The sequence below is a fragment of the Triticum urartu genome, chromosome 6, assembly GCF_003073215.2.
Source record: "Triticum urartu cultivar G1812 chromosome 6, Tu2.1, whole genome shotgun sequence".
In the NCBI taxonomy this organism is placed as follows: domain Eukaryota; kingdom Viridiplantae; phylum Streptophyta; class Magnoliopsida; order Poales; family Poaceae; genus Triticum; species Triticum urartu.
Window position 1 is genome coordinate 94,656,072 of NC_053027.1, and position 19,108 is coordinate 94,675,179.

Consider the following 19,108-nt stretch of genomic DNA (forward strand, 5'->3'; position numbering starts at 1 on the left):
CACTGTCCGCGGGTTGGACGGGCTGGACGAGGAGCTTGTGAGGTGCCTGGAGGGCGTCGCCAAGCAGCTGCTCCCACTAGCGGAGGTTGCCATAGCAGGTCCGTGTCCAGGAGCAGATCGAACATCTTGAACGCCAGCCGCGCCTCGCCACACTTGGCATTGAGGTAGGGTGTGTTTGGTAGGGTGTATGGAGGGTGCATGAGGGCAAAAATTCTCAATCCGACTCACTTTTGCTTGTTTGGTAGGGTGCATGGGTTTGATGCATAAAAGTGCCCTCAGCTATGCTCATCTCATGCACCCAAGACAGGGTGCATGAAGGCAGCTATGCTTGCCCTGACACTCGTCCCCACCGACCAGACCACGTCCAGATATGTTTATTTTTTCAAAAAGAATCAGAATTTCAAAATTTGTTTAAATTTTCAAAAAACTTTAGAATTTCAAAAAAAAATGGAAAAATTGAATTTCAAAATTGTTTAAATTTTCAAAAAAACATAATTTCAAAATTTTGTTTGAAATTTCAATTTTTCTAAAAAATCATAAATGTTCAGAATTTCAAAAGGAAATCAAAATTGTTTGAATTTTGAAAAAAAAATAGAATTTTATTTTTTTATAAAATATTCAAATATTGTTTAAATTTTAAAAAAACTCGTAATTTCAAATATGTTCAAATTTAAAAAATAGAATTTCAAAATTTATTTTAATTTTTCAAAAAAGTTCCGAATATCAAATTTTATTTAAATTTTCAAAATATGTTTAAATTTGTGTTGACATTTTTTCAATTTTTTTCATCATTCAAAAAATATTCAGAATTCCAAATTGTTCAGCATGTCTAAACACATGCAGGCTGCCAAACAAAATCTCAGCTCAGCATGTCTTAGCGCATACATCACTGCCAAACAACAGCAACTGCATGGACTCATCAGCATGTCTACACTCAGCATGTATGATATGACAACAAATAGGCTAGATCCATACATGCTACCAGACACACCCGTAGAGATGGAGGAAAGCATATGACAGATGGGCCCATGTAGTAAGTGATAGTAGAAATCAATCCCGGCTGGGATCAAGCCATTCGTATTACACCAAACAGGATTTTACTCATACAGGGTCTGGACTGACCGGGATATGTAAATACGGGGTACCAACTTTTGGGATTTAAAGATGAGGGTTTGTTCGCGCCATCCTCTACAAGCTCAGGGTTTATTTTAGACTTCACTCGTCGCGGACATACTCCGAACCCTCGTGAAATTTCGGAGGAGAGACGTGTTGAGTCATTCGCGGTGCCCGTATCTTTCAGAGGAGCTGCCGGCTGAGGCAAGGCAATGTACACCGCTGCTCGTTTCGGATGCCGGATTGCTTCAGGCCTTAAATGTGTCATTTCTAATGCCTCTCGATCCTATCGTATGCCGTCTCCCTCGATATTAAGATGAACTTGCATAACTATAAAACAGTATCGACCAAAAATATTATGAGCCCTCTAGTGTAATGGGCACAAAATGGGGTCGATGCTCTTTGGCTAGTTTATATCATCTGCTTTCTCTGAGGCCTATCTATGGCACTTTAATATTTGTATCTACCTTTTGATTCTTCCTGATATGTTAGTGTACCATGTATGACTTTAATTGTGGCAATAATTTAGGTTTCACAAACTCATATAAAGTTCAAGATTTGTTGATGCCTCCGGCCAATACTTTACTTATAGGTAAAATGTTCAATCCTCTTTACGCTTATAACTTGGATAGTTAAAGATTCTCAAGACATGTGCTCATGCGAGCATCAATCTTGAATGCCGCATGCACCGTTTGCATGTGTCATCGGCGTGCTTCTTAGTACCAGGTGAAGGATCTAGTGGTACATTATTTTTAGGTGTTAAGTAATACCAATGATTTTAACAAGACATGCAAAATAGGCAAGACAGGCATGCGGCAGTGGTACAAAGGAATAGTAGTATTGAACTAATTTCAATGCACAGTCGAGAGACTTGTTGTAACAAAATTGGACTAGGTATGAAGATACTGACGATCGAATCTCGGGCAAATAACATATCGCTGGACAAAGAGAATTGCATACGGGATTAACTGAATCCTTGACATCGTGGTTCAACCGATAAAGATCTTTGTGGAATATGTAGGAACCAATATGGGCATTCAGGTCCTGCTATTGGTTATTGACCGGAGAGGATTCTCGATCATGTCTACATGATTCTCGAACCCGTAGCGTCGCACGCTTAACGTTCAGTAGCGCTAGGGTAGTAATAAGATATTAGTATGGTGAAGTCTGAAGGTTATTCGGAGTCTCGGATGGGACCAGGAAATCACGAGGTGCTCCGAAGGTAAAGATTCATATATGGAAAGTTGTTATCGGGGTTCCGGGAAAAGTTTGATTTTTCGGTATTGTACCGGGAAGCTTCCAGAAGATTCATGAATGGTCCGAAAGTGCACAAAGGGTTCCCCCACATCCTTTAGGTTAGCATGGGCTATAGGCGCGGGGGGGGGGGGGGCGCCTTGGCCATATTGGGCCAGGCGCACCAGCCCCTACTTGGTCCACGATGTCGGTGCTGGGCTCCGGGTGGACGGGCACGTAGGAAGGCTCCGACTCCTCCTTCTCCTCGACCTCATCCATGTAGGCAAGTATCTCCTCCTCCCTTGCGGCGTGTTCCGCCTCCATCTTATGTCGACGTGGGCATCTGGCCACCACATCTGACTTTGAGCGGAGGGAATCGAGGATGGCATGCTGCTCCACCTGCAGATCCGCGTCCCCAGCGTCCCCGACATCCTCCTCCTCATCTTCAACCACCTCCACCTCCACCACCTCCTCCTCCTCCTCCGGATCCACTGTATCTGGTGGTAGCCCCGCGGCATCCGAGCTTCGTGCCTTGTCAGGATCTGCTCAAGGAGCCTCAGTCGGCGCTGCAGCGTTATAAATGGGTAGCTCCTCACCCGGCAGCGTGGGGGTATGCCTACTAGTGGTGGCGGGCGTGGAGTGGAAAGTGGAGGCAATGGCGAATGGGAGGAGAAAAATGTGGAGGGGTAGGGTTTCGGTGTCGGTGGTCGGCCTAAATAGCCGGGCTAAGCACTACGCGCCCCACCGGAGCAGCGCCACGCGGCGACACCGGTCCGACGGAGTAGACGAGCATCGAACTGCCCGGTTTCGGACTATTTTCATGTGGGACCCGCGTCGGTTCGGCGTGGCGGACACGCCCGGGCGCCCCCATATCGGTCTCATATTTGGGCTGGATACGAGGAGTGTCAGGCAGTCCGGAAGTTTAAGTCCGGTTTGTGGCGCCCATTCGGGTCGAAATTTCACAACCGATCAGTGACCGGGTTGTTCGTCTGGACGTTTAGGGCGGGTTTCGGCGTCCGGCTGTAGATGCTCTAACCACAATTTATACATATTATCCCTTTTCCGAAAGGCACAGACCATCAAAAAATTATCATGCAATCGTGACGGCTGGTATCCATTGTCAATTCGTCATCATGACATTTAACTACTCCATTGTCAATACACCCTGTGGAAACGCAACAAAATTCTAGAGAGACGAAGGGTGTATCCGCTCAAAGGCCACGCTAATCATCCTCACCCGTCAAACCGTCATGGCAAAGCATAATCATGTCCACAGAGCATAATCTCGCAGTAAACCAACAGTAATCCAAATCATAGGTGTACAGTAGTACTACATGATAATTGGCATGGCATGGGTCTTCGGCTCGTGGGAGGGAGCGCCGTTAATCAAACCAATCAAGGGATTCGGCTGGTTAGCGTGGCATCATCCGAGGTGTCGATGGATTGTGGATCGATCGTTGCCAATAAATAACAACGTAGCGGGCGGTGAAATGCTACTGGTTAGCATGCGATATGTGTTTCTCAGGGAAAGCAGGAGTATACAGCATCTTGTTTTCTGGTTTGTCCTTCCTTTTTCGTGTCTGCCAAAATACTTTTCTGTGGACAGTGACATGAAATACACCTACTAGTCTAGTCTAGTCTCCTGCTTAAGATAATGAGTCTAGGTTAGCAGTAGTAAAATAGTGCGTGGTTGATACATGACTTTATTAAATAGTTAGTGTACGTACTAACATATAAAATAACTCACGGAAATATGGAAGGCAGGAGACTTCCTCTAAAAACTGAGGAGTACTAGTAGGTGTACATCTCACTTGCAGGGTGTACCGCGTACGTGCGCCCATGTATTGTAGGTGCCCGTCCGTGTAGACCAACATGCCTAGCTAGCTAGCTGATGCGCTCAGTATTTTCCCTCGCCAGCTTAAAGCAGCACACTACTAATTAACTGGGCCCGTCATGTATTTTTATCTGTGGCTACGAACTTACGTACGCGGTACGTCCATCCACCGATTCCGCCGATCATAGACGTGACGTGGAATCCCACAAGAAAAATGAGAATACGTGACGTGGTATTATTGTGGTTTAGTATACGTTACCTTTTGTTTGGAGTGATATAGACGTCATCTACACACGTGGTGCAAGCATTTTTTTCCAGTATATATTCGAGGCAGCAGTATGCTATGCAGTCTCCTACTCCATCCACCGCTCCCCACCAGTACGTGACGGAGGAGTGTCGCGTCAAAGTCACGTATGATTAATGCATTTCAAGTCGTCGTAAATAAACAATAGAACCGGGAAAAAATCGGTTGGACGGCAAAGGCAGACGCTGCATGTGCAATGTTTAGTTATAGTGTAGCACCGTAGATAGGGTTAGTACAGGTACTGATAGTCGCAAAGCACGCCGTAGGAGTGTGTAGCAGGGACTAGCAGTACGTGAGTGAAGAGAAAGATACAGGTCTGATGGTGGCCTGGTGGGTGCACAACTTGACCTGGCGAACGGGCATGGCATCGAGAGGCCGGTCCCGCTCCTATCCCCGGTCGGTCGTCTTTCTTTTGGAACTTGGATGCGATGCCGACGCCTGGAGCAGAAACATGTGTAGCTGCTCTTCTCGAGGGATGTTCGGCTCGAGCCGGCAATCCTCGAGGAAGGGGAGCATCGCTTCTCAGTCGTCGCCCAGCCAGCTGCATCTACTCCGTCACGACGTACGCAGGCGGGGCTCCATGGCGGGTCAAGTGGCGCGCAGCTTGCATCCGTCGCGGAGAAACTCCGACGCGCCGCCGCCTCTCGGTGGCGAGCCGTGCCGAGTCGATCGCGGTGCCCGTGTCTTTCATAGTAGCTGCTGGTCGGGGTAAGATGATGTACGCCACTGCTCGTTCCACATGCCTGGGTTTCTCCTCCCGTAAAGCTGGCATTCCTAATGTCTCCAAATCCTATCGTATCCTAGCTCTCTTTTGATATTAAGATGGCACAAGCTCTTAAGATGGAGATGCATAACCATAAAATGGTGTCGACCAAAAACGGTGTGAGCCTCTGGTGTAGTGAACATAAAATGGGTCGATGCTCCTTGGCTAGCTTATATCACCTTCTCTCTGTGAGGCCAATCTATGAGACTTCAATATTTTTATCTACCTTTTGATTCTCTATATTTGTTATTGTACCTTCTATGACTTTAACTGTGGCAATAATTAAGGTTTCACCGATATAAAGTTAAGGATTTGTTGATGACTCAAGCCAATACTTTTCACACGTAAGTGGTAGGTAAGTTGTTCAATCTTCTTTACCCTTATAACTTGGATAGTTAAGGATTCTCAAGACATGTACTCATGCGAGCATCAATCTTAAATGCCGCACACACCTTTTGCGTGTGTTATCTAGATGAAGGATCTAGTGGTAAATTATTTTCATATATTACTACCAATAATTTTAACAAGACATGTAAAATAGGGAACATAAACACTCCACAATGGTACAAAGGAATATTACAAACTAATTTTAATGCAAGTCGTACCCATGCACATGCTCTAACAATTGTGTCGTCTCCAGCCCTAGCTGGTTTTGGTTAGGCGGAGGTTAAGCAACCATGCTACCCGTGGTTTGTCTGTTTTTCACGCTTGACCATGACATGCTAATAGTTATGTAAACTTGACATGGGCAAGTTGGTCGTCGTATGTTCATCACCACATGTTAGTTGTATGACCAGTGTTGAGTGTCAGACCCTACTTGGATGGCCGTTTTGGTTTCCGCATGTATTAAGATACAGTTGTATCTTACCAGCCACCAACGAAATCCCACCGGACAAAATACGGAGCCTTGGAGACGATAATATATTTATGGGTGTAAACAAAAACAAAACGATCGTTTTGGGTTGCGCCTAGACGACCAACCAAGTGTGTTTTTCAGCTGGAGGGGAAAACCATTCGGAGCCGTATTTTGCGCTGGTTTTGGCCTAAAAATGGCCATCCGAGCGGGCCCTTAGGGTATGACAAAGTTTTTATGTACTTGCTCAGTGTTGTGAGTTAATTGCAAGAAACTATCATATTTGCGGCTAGGTTTGCAGAAAATCACTAAATCGCCAATCCGTTGCAAAAAACACTGCAATTTTTCTAATCTTATTGTAAAAAGCACTGATCGGATGATTTCGTATGTTTGTTCGCTTTCTGACAAGTGGAGCCTCATTGTAAGGAGCTGACATGGCAAAAATTTAACATAGACACCACTGAAAAAAATAAGAAAACACAATCAACCCCCCTGGCAGGCGGTAGCGGCAAGGGAAGGGTACGGCCATGGCGGGGTGGAAGGCGCTGCCCTCTCTGGTACCTCGTCCGAACATCGGCCCGCGACCCTCCCCCATCCATACGAGCTCGTCGTTGACCTCCCGTCGTCCGGAGTCGGGGCGGAGGCGAACAAAAAGGAATCAACTCTAGATTTGTGCTGCCCAAGCAGAGCAGCAACACGTGGGCATGGGGCGTCGCCGGGGAGCAGAGGGCAAGGGCAGAGTCACGCGGCTGCTGCGGCAGTCGACGGTGGAGCTGGCCGCGCCTCGTCCCTGCAGTTCATGTCCTGTCGCCGCGGCTCGCCTATGCTCGCTCCAGTGATGCGCGCCGCCACACCGCTGCTTGCGCTGCCGCACTACGCGTCACCGCGCCACGCGCTGCCACGCCATTTTCTTGATGCGGTGATGCACGCCGCCACCAGCGCTCGAGCTACGCGTGGCCGCGCCGCTACCACCGCCCTTGTTGCGCGCTGCCGCTGCTGCTTGCTCTACTTCTGCACCCAGAAGAAAGGAGGCGGCGAGCACCTTGCCCCAAGCCACGGCGGCGATGCAGTTAGTCGGCGGTGGCTTGCGGGAACGACGGCGAGGGCCTGTGGGAACAATAGTTCCCAATTGGATGGGGGTGGGGGGATTGGAAAAAGACCAGTGTTGATTGCATTTTGTTTTAGATTCCAGGGGTGTGTATGTCAATTCTTTGCCAAGTCAGCTCCTTAAATTTCAGTCCCACTTGTCAGAAAGCGATCATATGGACCAAATCACCCGATCAATGCTTTTTGGAATAAGATTAAATAAATTACGGTGTTTTTTAAACAGATTAGCGACTCGGTGGTTTTCTGCAAACCTAGCCGCAAATGTGGTAGTTTCTTACAATTAACTTCAGTGATGTAACCACAATTTTACTATGAAGTAACATGATAATGACATAAAACATACATGCAAAAGAATGCGATTTTGTTTTAAATTGGATCGGGGTGGGGGTGGGGGTGGGGGGATTGGAAAAAGCGAGTGTTGATTGCATTTTGTTTTAGATTCCACGGGGTGTGTATGTCAATTCTTTGCCAAGTCAACTCGTTAAAATTTGGTCCCACTTGTCAGAAAACGATCAAACGGAGCAAATCACCCGATCAGTGCTTTTTATAATAAGATTAGTGAAATTGCGGTATTTTTTTACGACGGACTAGCGACTCAGTGGTTTTCTGCAAACTTAGTCGCAAATATGATAGTTTCTTGCAATTAACTCCAGTGGTGTAACCACATTTTTACTCTCAAGTAACATGATAATGACATAAAACATACACGCGGAAGAATGCGATTGTGATGATAAGTTATTCTCAAAAAGAAAACATAGAGCTTAAGAGCAGAGGTAGTTTCGAAGCTACATATCCTTTGGATACATTCTCTGGTGATCCTTTTTCGGTTGTATAAGTAAATAATGTTGAACCCCTAAAAACAAAACAATGTTGTGAAAGATGAAGGCATCCATCGTCTCTCACTTCTTGCCCGGCCAGCGGCATTTGCCCGGACGCGACGCGACTAGGTCAAGTGACGCGCGACTTGCATGTGTCCCATGGATACCCCGAGGCAATGCGTCCTTTCCAGGGCCGGACGGGCGTGTCGATAGTTGGACGGGCGGCTGGAGGGTGGCCCATGTACTCCATCGACCACTCTCGGCGTAGCCATAGGGTGGCCCATGTACTTCAGCTCAACAAGCGCGTAGGGCCCGAGCCCACACGCTGGAACGAAGCGGCAATGTCCATTTTCTTACTTTTACAGAGGGAGCACAATATAATACTCCCTCCGTTCGAAAATATTTGTTAAAGAAATGTATAAAAATGAATGTATCTAGAACTAAAATACATCTAGATACATCCATTCTTTCGACGAGTATTTTTGAACGAAAGGAGTAGGCTGATCCGTTGCACAGATTGCATTTCGACAAGAAGAGATGCGTTTATGCTTGCTCTCTTCCTGATGTCCGATTCCTATGAAGATTCGAAGTGCAGAGACTGGTGAGTAGCGAGCGTTGAGCAGAGCGGCAGGCGGCAGGCGGAGGCATGGGCAGGGGCGCCGGCATCTGGCAGCGAACGTCCGATGACACTAGGATGCGGCAGGGTAGCCTTTATTCAATACTTGTGGTGTGCTTTGACGATCGGTTATCACTTCAATACTTCTACTGATTGAATAGGCTGGCTGTAATGAGAAGTATCATATAGTAGTATCATGCATATGATACTAGTGTATGATACTATCTCCCTAATGCATAGTATCATATATTAGTATCATAGTATCATGTAGCGTTTTATTTATTGCCATGCATGACACAAAGTGGCGTAGCATTTATTTTGATACAGTATCATGATATGATACTTCATTCTCTTTTTTTTATTTAATGCTATGACACCTCATCAAAATTGCCTAGTTGGCATTCATGATACTAGCTATGATACTATCATTACGACCAGTCTTATATGTGTTTGATTCAAATTGTGAATTTAATGAAGAGAGCATTTTTTATTGCAAAGTACGGCAAAATGAAGAGGAGTAGAGGACCGTAGCCATTCATATCCTTTACTGTATAATTTTGTGCTTCTATGTTGGCGTGCCAATTTTTTATTGCAAATTACTACCGACGTCCTGGGTTATTGGCCCCTTTCGTATTTCATGCCAAATTTTGATCTTAGATTTAAGTAAGAAAAAATATTAATGCATGTCATCGAAAATAATATTGTTGAAAACTATGTTCAAATACGAATCCAACAATATTTTTTTGGTTACATGCATTTATACTTTCTTACTTAAATCTATGGTCAAAGTTTAGCATAAAATACAAAAATGACCAATAAATCAAGAAGGAGGTAGTACTGCAAAAAAGAAGAAGTTAAAGCTAACACGGTAGATAGCCTAGGGTTGTATAGGGTACCACTACTATCGTACACAAAGCATGCGTACCGTGTAACGGGGGCTAGCAGTAGTAGTAGTATCTTGTGAGCCCTAATGTAGTGGTCACAAGATTGGGTGGTGCTCCCTGGCTAGCTTATATGACCTTCTCTCCATGAGACCGATCTACGAGACTTTAATATTATTATCTACCTTATGATTCTCTGCATTTGTGATTGTACCATCTATGACTTTAATTATGGCAAATAGTTTAGGTTTCATCGACTCATCTGAAGTTCAGGATCTGTTGATGACGCAGGCCAATACTTTTCTTACGCGAGTTGTGGGTTGTTAAGGATTCTTTCTTTTTATTGTATAAATAATGTCGTGGTCGGTGTAGTTTTCCCCGCTACAATTGAGCATATTTTTGTTGATGTATGATTCATATATTGTATTTGTATCAACATATCTGCCAATGAGGATCATATGTGAAGTGGATGTGTAAATAAACATAATACAAAAGGAGAAAACAATTATATCATACACTTCATTCACTGGGAAGAAAATGACTTATTTTCATCTTATCTTATCGCCGTTTTGTATGAGAAACCCAATCTAGTCGTACACCATCAATGATTATTCTCATGCGTTTCCGGTTAAGAAACGGTGAGAAATCCATCATGGCAATGTCACTGGCGTTGTTCATCTATTGGCGCAACATCTCAACAAAAAACCGATGATGCCAGTAGTGGTTATCATAGTTGGCTCACTCGTGCGGTTATCAATACATAGAAAGCCTCAACACGATCCATCTCACCATTTTTTTGAAATAGAGCATCACCTCACCATTAGCTCATCTAATCATATCCAAACATGGTTTTTTTTCCTTGCCCTAAAGGCTGTGGTACATACAAATTATCGAGCTATCGACCTTGAATGGCGACAGCTCATGTGTATTGTCAACTTGACAGCCATCCCAAATACAGCCGTGCGCACGAAACACATTACGAGATAGCCGGAGGGTGCGTCCGTGAAAAGGCCCGCTAATCAGGTCCATAAAAGCAGAATCCATAGGTGGGAACATGGCAATGGCATGGAGGCTTGTGGGAGGGTTAAGCAACCAATCAAGAGTTTCGGCGGGATCGGACGGCAGCGGCAGCGCGCTACAAGGGGATGGACGGCCCTTCAAGATGTACGTGAGGCCTGCCGCACTGGTTGTGGGGCTCGCGGGGTAGCCGTTGTTGCTGCATGCATAGTTAGTCCTCCGAGCCGTCGATGGGGTTGTGAACGGATGGTTGCCAATAATAACGACGCAGCGTGCGGTGAAATACTACTTTGATTAATTAATGGCAGATGGCTGGAGTATATCTACTTTGTTGTGGTTCGTCTTCCCTTTCCCGTGGATAGCATACAAACGTGTGTTTGAGAGAGAGTAGTACTAGTAGGAAAGCATGCAGTCTCTCGATAGAGAGGGAGAGTGGTGGGTACATGGCACCGTATGACATCAAAGGGTGAGGTATGAACATCAGAAATAGGCGTTGTTGCTTTTCCGTTCGGTTTGCTTCGATCCGGCGCTCCTACGGGAAAGGAGAGCATCGATCTCAGTTCTCACCTAGCCAGCAGCATCTACGGACGCGAGTAGGCTGGGCTCGAGGACGGGTCGAGTGGCGAACAATGTGAATGCGTCGCGGATAGTCCGATGCAATGCAACCATCTGGAGGCTAGACCTAGATGTGTTGAGTCATTCGTGGTGCCTGTGTCCTTCCGAGGTGTTGTCAGTCGAGGCAAGATAATGTACGCCGCGTCACCACTGCTCGCTCACATGCCATTCACTTTCTTCCGGTAAAGGTGTTATTCCCGATGTCTCCAAATCCTACCATATCCTAACTCCCTCGATGTTTAAGATGGACATGCATCAACATAGAATGGCGTCGATAAAACATTACCGTGTGCCATCTAGTGCAGTGGCCACAAATGGGGATGGGGTTGATGCTCTTTGGCTAGTTTATATTCTCCTTCTCTCCTTGAGGCCGATCTATGACAATTTAATATTTTATCTACCTTCTGATTCTCTGTATTTGTTATTGTATCACATATAACTTTAATAGTTGCAATAATTTACATATCATTGACTCAAATAAAGGTTACGATCTGTTGATGACTCACGCCAATACTGTCCTTAGGTAGCTTGTGAGAAAAATGTTTGATATTTTCTACACTTAGAAAAATTGGATTGACACGGATTCCCAAGGCATGCCACGAGCACCAATCTTGAATGCCGCATACACCTGTTGTGTGTGTCATCGGCGTGAAGGAGGTGAAAGATCCAGTGGTATATTATTTGCATGTATTAAGTAATTAACATGGTATTATTGTAGGATGCTTTTTGTAGACCATTTTTTTATTAGTACATGCAAAATAGGCAAGGTAGACATGCAAAAATGGTAAAAAAAACCATTAAACTAAGTTTAACACACAGTCACACTATCCGCATGCTCTGATGCTTGGGCCGCCTCTCGGCCTAGATGGTTTTGGTTAGGCCGCTGCCAATGCATGGATGCTTAGATGAGGTGCTAAGCACATTAAGGCCTCCTTTGGTTTGGAGAAATTTTGTAGGATTTTCGTAGGATAGGATTTCTATAGGAAAAATTCCTTCAGAGCTCTTTGGTTTGTAGGAATGAAATCCTATTCCTATGGAGGAATTCTTCCTATCCTCCACATTTCATAGGAAAATAAACATTAGTCTAGACTCAATGAAAAAAATTCTATGATGTGAATCAAAGGGCATCTCCTTTTATATTCCTATGCATAGGATTTGAGATGCATGTCATCTCATTTCCTATGACTTTTCTATTTCTATGATTTTTCAATCCTATGAACCAAAGGAGGCCTAAATAGTTTAGCAACTATACTCCCTAATGCATAGGTGCTTAGCTTATGGTTGCTAAGCTAGCTTCATTTAATGATTTAGCAAATAAAGCTCTTCATGCATTGGTGGGCTTCCTTTCTTTAAATGTTTTGCTTAGGTTCACGCGTTTAGTATTGTTTGTTCCTGAGGTCACCACACTCATCTCTCTCCTCCTAAATAGCTTGCCACATTAGATTTTTTGCCTACGTGAAAGACTTAGCACATGTATAAAATGAAGCAATGGGAGGGGCCTTTGGCAGAGGTTAAGCAACCATGTCACCGGCGGCTTGTCTATCGATGACAATTGTCATGCATGGTGCTAGGCTCGTGGAAGGAGGGGCGGTTAATCAAACCAAACAAGGAATTTGGCAGGATCGGACAGGGGCGGCAAGCGGCGCTTCAAGATGCGTGCATGGGGCAGCCGTTGCTGTTGCATGCTAGCAGTCTGGCATCATCGTCTTCCGAGCTGTCAATGGCCGGAGTATGGTAGCGTGCGGTGAGATGCTACTCCATGGCTGATGGCCGGAGTAGCTGCTAAAAATACCTTTTCGAATTAGCTACTTATCAGTCGACTGATTTTCCAGTTTGGGGTCAGTCGATTGTTGAACGAGGGAAAGACCTCGTCGGAGATAAGGAAAGGACTCGCCGTCATCACCCCAGTATCTATCTTAGGGGGGGGGGGGGGGGGGGGGGGGGGGGGGGGGGGGGGGGGGGGGGGGGGGGGGGGGGGGTGCACTTCGCCGGAGAAAAACTCTAGTTGCGGGCGGGGCTAGAGGGATGGCCGGGGCGACAGCTAGACCGGCGGTGGGGGCGGTCCTAGGGAGGGCGAGGCAGCGAGGCGGTCGCGGGAGCGCCGCCGGCCGCGGGTGGCGGTGGCCGGCGGCATGTTTGGAGGTTAGGAAGCTGAGGAAGAAGATCTTGCTGCCACACGATTTTCATCTAACGGTTCAGAAATCGACTGACGCAAACCCAAAAACTCAGTGGACTGAACTGTAGCCATTCCCATACTTTTCTGCGGACAGCAACGTGAAATACTCCTGCTACTCCTAGTCTAATCTAGTCTCTCCTGATTAAGATAATGAGTCTAGGTTAGAATTACTAGTGCGTGGTGGATACATTTCTTTATTGTAAAATACGAGTAACTCACTGAGATATACTCTCTCTGTTTCAAAATACTTGACTTTTATTTGTTCAAAAATAGATGTACTTATATACTAAAACATGTTTAGATACATCTATATTTTGATAAATGGAAGGCATGTATTGTGAAACGGAGGGAGTATAAAGCAGCAGACTTCCTTTAGAGATGAGTACTGTAGTGCATCTCAGCTGCAGGGTGTACCACGTACGTGCGCACGTATAGGTGTGTGAGGCCAACAGGGGCGGAGCCAGGATTTGAACATCGGGGGGGGCGAAGAGGACAATGCATGTGCAAGAAAATGCAAGACCAAAATATATCGATTCTTAAATATAGTGTCGATATCAAACAAACAAAGTCGATTTTTTCTTGCAATTACATTGAAATAGCTACACTTTTACTAGCTTAGATAGATGTGTATCCACGCACAACAGGCCCATCAAACCATCAAATATCAAACTTTGCAGTGATTTCACTCCTAAAATATATACATGTCCATCTGCATTCTGATCCGTTGACCGAGTGGTTAAAAGAAATGGCTTCACTTGTTAGTTATCGGTGGTCTCTTCTTCCTCATGCTTTATGCAATTCTAGACTTATAGTTAGTGCAAAAACGGGTATACAATTTGTAATTGAATCTAACTAGTACAACCTTTGTCCCAAATTATTTGTCTTAAATTTATCTAGATACAAATGTATTTATAATACTAAACCACGTCTAGATACATCCATGTGTAGACAAAATCTAAGACAAGTAATTTGATATGGAGGAAGTAGTTTGTATACTCTAAATGTAAAATAATATATCTATGCTGCATACCTCAGGTTGAGATTAGACAAGCCCACAAGCCGTGCCGTGAGAACCAAGAGGCGGAGATGTTTGCCAATTAGTAGATCAGCAAGTGGTAGACCCATACCGGCGCACGGAATCCGCAGCTTGGTTAATCAGGTCGTCACTGATGCTGATGGTCTGCCGCTCGATTAAGCCTAGCTCCGCGGCGGCGACGGCAGCGGCGGAAGGATTGAGATGAAGTTGCGCAAACAGATGGCAAAGCGATGTGTACTGTTCCAATAGATAAGTAATTTTCGAGGCCTGCTAGCAGTTCAAACCGATTATATACGTGGTCTGTGGGCTATCAATTGTGGGCTTGGGCTATTCAGCAGTAGTACGTACGTAGAGGTGTCAGGCCTGTGTGTTTGCTAATGACCAGATCCTCTTACGAATCCAACGTAGTACGTCAAACTAGGCAGCAAATCCTCTTACAAATCTAACGTAGTCCCCGCTGAGTTTCGTTGAGGGGGCCGATCGATAGGGGGGGTCTGGCCCCCGCTCGCCCCCCCTGTGGCTCCGCCTCTGGAGGCCAATATGTGGCAATATACTTTTCGGCGGGGGCGCAGTGCCAGTATTTACCCCGGCATATCATTTGTGGAACAAGCCAGCAGCAGTATACAGCACGTGACGGAGGAGAGTCGCGTCACCGTCACATACGACTAACACACGCCGAGTCGTCGTAAATAAAACAATAAAATTGGGGAAATCGGTTGGACGGCAGACGCTGCGTCGCTGCATCCAGTGTTCAGTTTGAGCGTTGCACTGTAGAAATAGCATAGTACTACTGCGCGTGTGAGATAGAGCGCGTGCGGCAGTGCTGGTCGCAGACCGTGCCGTACCGTGTTCAGAGGACTGGTCAATACGAGCCAGAAGAGATAGATAGGGGTGGTGATGGACTGGTGGTTGCATTAGAGCAACTCTAGCATATTCAGAAAAACACCTGGCCTGCAAAAATTCCGGCGAGTATGCGGGTTCGGGCCAATTTTCCAGGCAGAACAGAGCCTGCATACTCGACTGGCTCGTAAATTTTTTTTGTCGCAGCCCGTAAACCGCACGCCCCGAGCACTATAAATGCGGTTCCGTGACCCTTTTGCTGGTCCAAACCCTATCTTCCCGTCGCCGTGAGCCACCCGATTCCCCTTTCCCCTCTCCCAATTTCTCGCGGCCGGCGACCCTCCGCCTCGCCTTCAGTCGCCATGTGGGGATAAATGTGGAGCTCCGGACGCGGCTCCGGCAGCAGATCCGGCCGTGAGAGGGACCCGGAGCGCGAGCGGCGCGTCCGGTCCGACGGCGCGAGGAAGCGCGGCACCCGGAGGTGGACCAACCACGGGCTGTCGCCGCCGGCGAGCTTCGACCGCCGCGAGACGGAGGAGTACGACCGCCGGCGCGCGTCCTTCTCCTCCGCGAGGTCTTCCTACGCCGGATTCTCCTTCTCCTCCACCGCGGGCTTCCTCCCCGTGAAGAGAGAGTGGTCGGACGAGGAGGAGGAGCTGGCGCCGCCGGCGCCGTTCACCTTTGTGCCGGTGAAGGAGGAGCCCGAGGAGCCCGCTTCGCTCGGCCGCCGCGGAGTCGTCGGGCCCGAGGACTGCATCGTGGACTTCGCCGTCGTCGCCGTCGTCATTGCCGAGCAGAGTGTGCGCGAAGAGGAGGAGCGTCGGCGCCACGCCGAGGAGCTCGAAGCCCTCGAGTGGCGGCAGGCGGTCGCCGACAACGTCGCCGCCAACGAGAAGGCTGACGAGTGGCGCCGCATCCGCGCGGAGCAGGACGGAGAAGTACGTCGATCTGTGCAGCTCCAGCGAGGAGGATTGAGCGTCCTGCTCCTCCACGGCGTCGTCCAGTTTGCAGCGACCTCGCCGCCGTCAGATCCGACCCCCTAGTACTAGTTTAACGTAGTATGTAATATAGCTATGCTTATAGTTTGTTGATCATGTGATGAACTATGTAGTATGTGATGAACTATGTTTGTGCAATTTCTCCCGTGAAAGTTTTTTTTTCAAATTATGTAGGTTTAGATACAGGTACTGCTCGACCGCGCATGTTTTTGACCCGCAAACGCGATCTTCGTCAAACCGCAAACGCGTTTTACGGGTTGTATTTTTGCGAGGTCTGCTAGAGTTGCTCTTACAAAGAGCAGAAACAGGAGAAAATTGTTTATTTAACACTACTTTAAAATGTATTTCCCTATTTGACACTAGAATTTTTTTCTTATTTAACACAGAGTCTAAATTTTATGCCTTTTATGACACTTTTGCCTCTTTTTTCATCTAATAATGTTGTTAAATTGCATGTAAAAAGACACTTTTGCCCCTCCTATAATATGAACCGGTCATCTGAAATACGCCGATGAGCTATCGACTACAGTACACGCCCCGTCCCTGTGGTCAAGCTCCTCGGCCGCATGTCCTGGCAAGAGGCAACCTGGGCAAGGCGTCAGCGCACGTCCTTGCTAGACAGCAAGACACGCCGGACCAAAATGGAGTCAATCGGATTCCACTCCATACACAAGGACCAGCTCGTGGACTCGGTCAACACGCGCGCATGCAGGAAGCAGGGTGCAAGTGCAACGGCGCCGCGCTCCGCATGTCTCTGCCTACTCGACAACCTTTCTATTAAGATTCGGTAGTGAGATACCTTCAAAAAAAGATTCGGTAGCAAGCTGCCCCACTCGTTGTATCGGTACGTATATGTAACTTCAGAGATGCTAGCATAAGAGTAACTCCAACGGGCTGACCCAAACGGACGGCGTTTTTATCCTTTTTTGTCCGTTTGGGTCGGCCGTCCGCCCGCCGTCCGCCCTTTTTAGTTTTGGGTCGGCAGTGCGCCCAACGGGCCGACCTATTTTCATGACCGTAAGCGTTTAACATCGTGCCGTTGCCCTGATTTTGGCGCTCCAGCGCGCGGGAAAGGTTCGCGTGCGCAGGGGAAAGCAGCCTAGCGCGCGCTGGTTTTGGCGCTCCAGCGCGCGGGAAAGGTTCGCGCGCGCGCCGCGGCCGGCACTCGCTATAAAGAAGGCGGTCCCTCCACACTCTGTCGGCCGCCCACTCTCGTCGCCTCTACGCCACCATGTCGATCCGCCGCCTGCGCGCTTCGGATTTTCGCGGAGTTCACGAGCGCCGCTCCGGCGCCTTCTCCGCCGAGATCTGGTTTCGCGGGAAACGTCTCCAACGGCCCGCAGAAGAGGCGGCCCGCGCGCACGACGCAGCGGCGTGGCGCCTCCTGAGGCCTCATCGGGATATGAATTTTCCCAACGTGTCGAGCCAGCTGGCGCAGGATCTGGCGCCTCTCCCGCGGCTTTTCACCGACAAGGATCATCGTGTCCAACGGAGGCGGGAGCGTCGCCTCGCCATCGCAGAGAAAGACATGGAAGCCTTGGTGCTGTGGCGCGGAGGCTACCTGCAAGACATCGTCGACGAGCGCCAATTCTACAAGCAATTGAGATTGGAGAGGGACGCGAGGAGGAGGGAGCGAGCCGCCTATCGGGAGGACAAGCGTTCGCGGAAGTAGGCATCTCAATTGAAACTGAAGCTACAAGAAACGTCGGGTTGGGACTTTGAAGACGAGCAGCTTGCTGACGCCTACCTTCAAACGTCGGAGGAGGACATTACCGAGTCGGAGTCAGAAAGCGACGAGTAGTGGTCTTTTTCTTTTATCTGTGTACGCTAGAACTATCTATGTATCCATTTTAATCTAAAAAAATGGCCGGCGATGTTGGCGACGTAGCAGGCGGGCGAGTGTGTGAATCCAATGTGCCACCGACCAGCGGGCCCGGTGAAGAAAGAGGGCGAGTGCGCGCGCGTCCGTCTTGTGTCCACACCGACGCAAATCAGGTTCAAAATGGGCCTAGAATGGTTCGGCAGGCGGACGAAAGCGGACGCGCGTCCGTTTTGGTTGGTGCGTTGGGCCGGCTTTTTTGTCCGCACCGATTCAAACGGACGGCCGCGGACGAAATGGGTCGCTCCATTGGAGTTGCTCTAAGCGGTTGATTGATTTTTCTTGAAAATTGACTGACACAGCTATCAAACCGAGCCGGTTGTTGGATACATACATACATACAACATTAACATTCATCAAAATTTTGATCACATATTATATAAAAATTTCAATGTTACATAGGGCAAAAAGTTTTGAGACAGTGTTAAATAAAGAATTCTCTTCAGAAACAGTGTCGTCTCCTCTTTTTTTCCCATCAAGAAAAGAAAGAAAGGTAAGCATCGCGTCTCAGCCCTCTCCCAGTCAGCAGCATCTACTCCAACGCGACACGACCAGGCGGGGCTCCAGGGTGGGTCAAGTGGCCGGCAACTTGCATGCGTCGCAGCCTTTCGGGGGCCGGACGTCTAGAGTCGTGCGCGGACCTCGTGTCCTTCAGAGGAGCTGCTTATACGCCACTGCTCGTCGCAGAGGCTGGTTTCGTTCCCTGTGTAAAGATGCCATTCCTAATGTCTCCGAATCCTAAAGTAGGTTGGATTCCTCGTTGCTAAGATGAACATGTATAACCCTAAATGGCGTCGGTGAAAAGTAGTGTGAGCCCTCTAGTTTAGTGGGCACAAAATGGGGTCGGTGCTCTTTGGCTAGCTTATATCACAGCCTTTCTGTGAGGCTGATCTGCGAGACTTTAATATTTTTATCTACCCTTTGATTATATGCATTTGTTATTGTACTGCGTACGACTTTAATGGTGGCAATAATCTGGGTTTCATCGACTCATATAAAGTTCGGGTTTTGTTGACGACTCATGC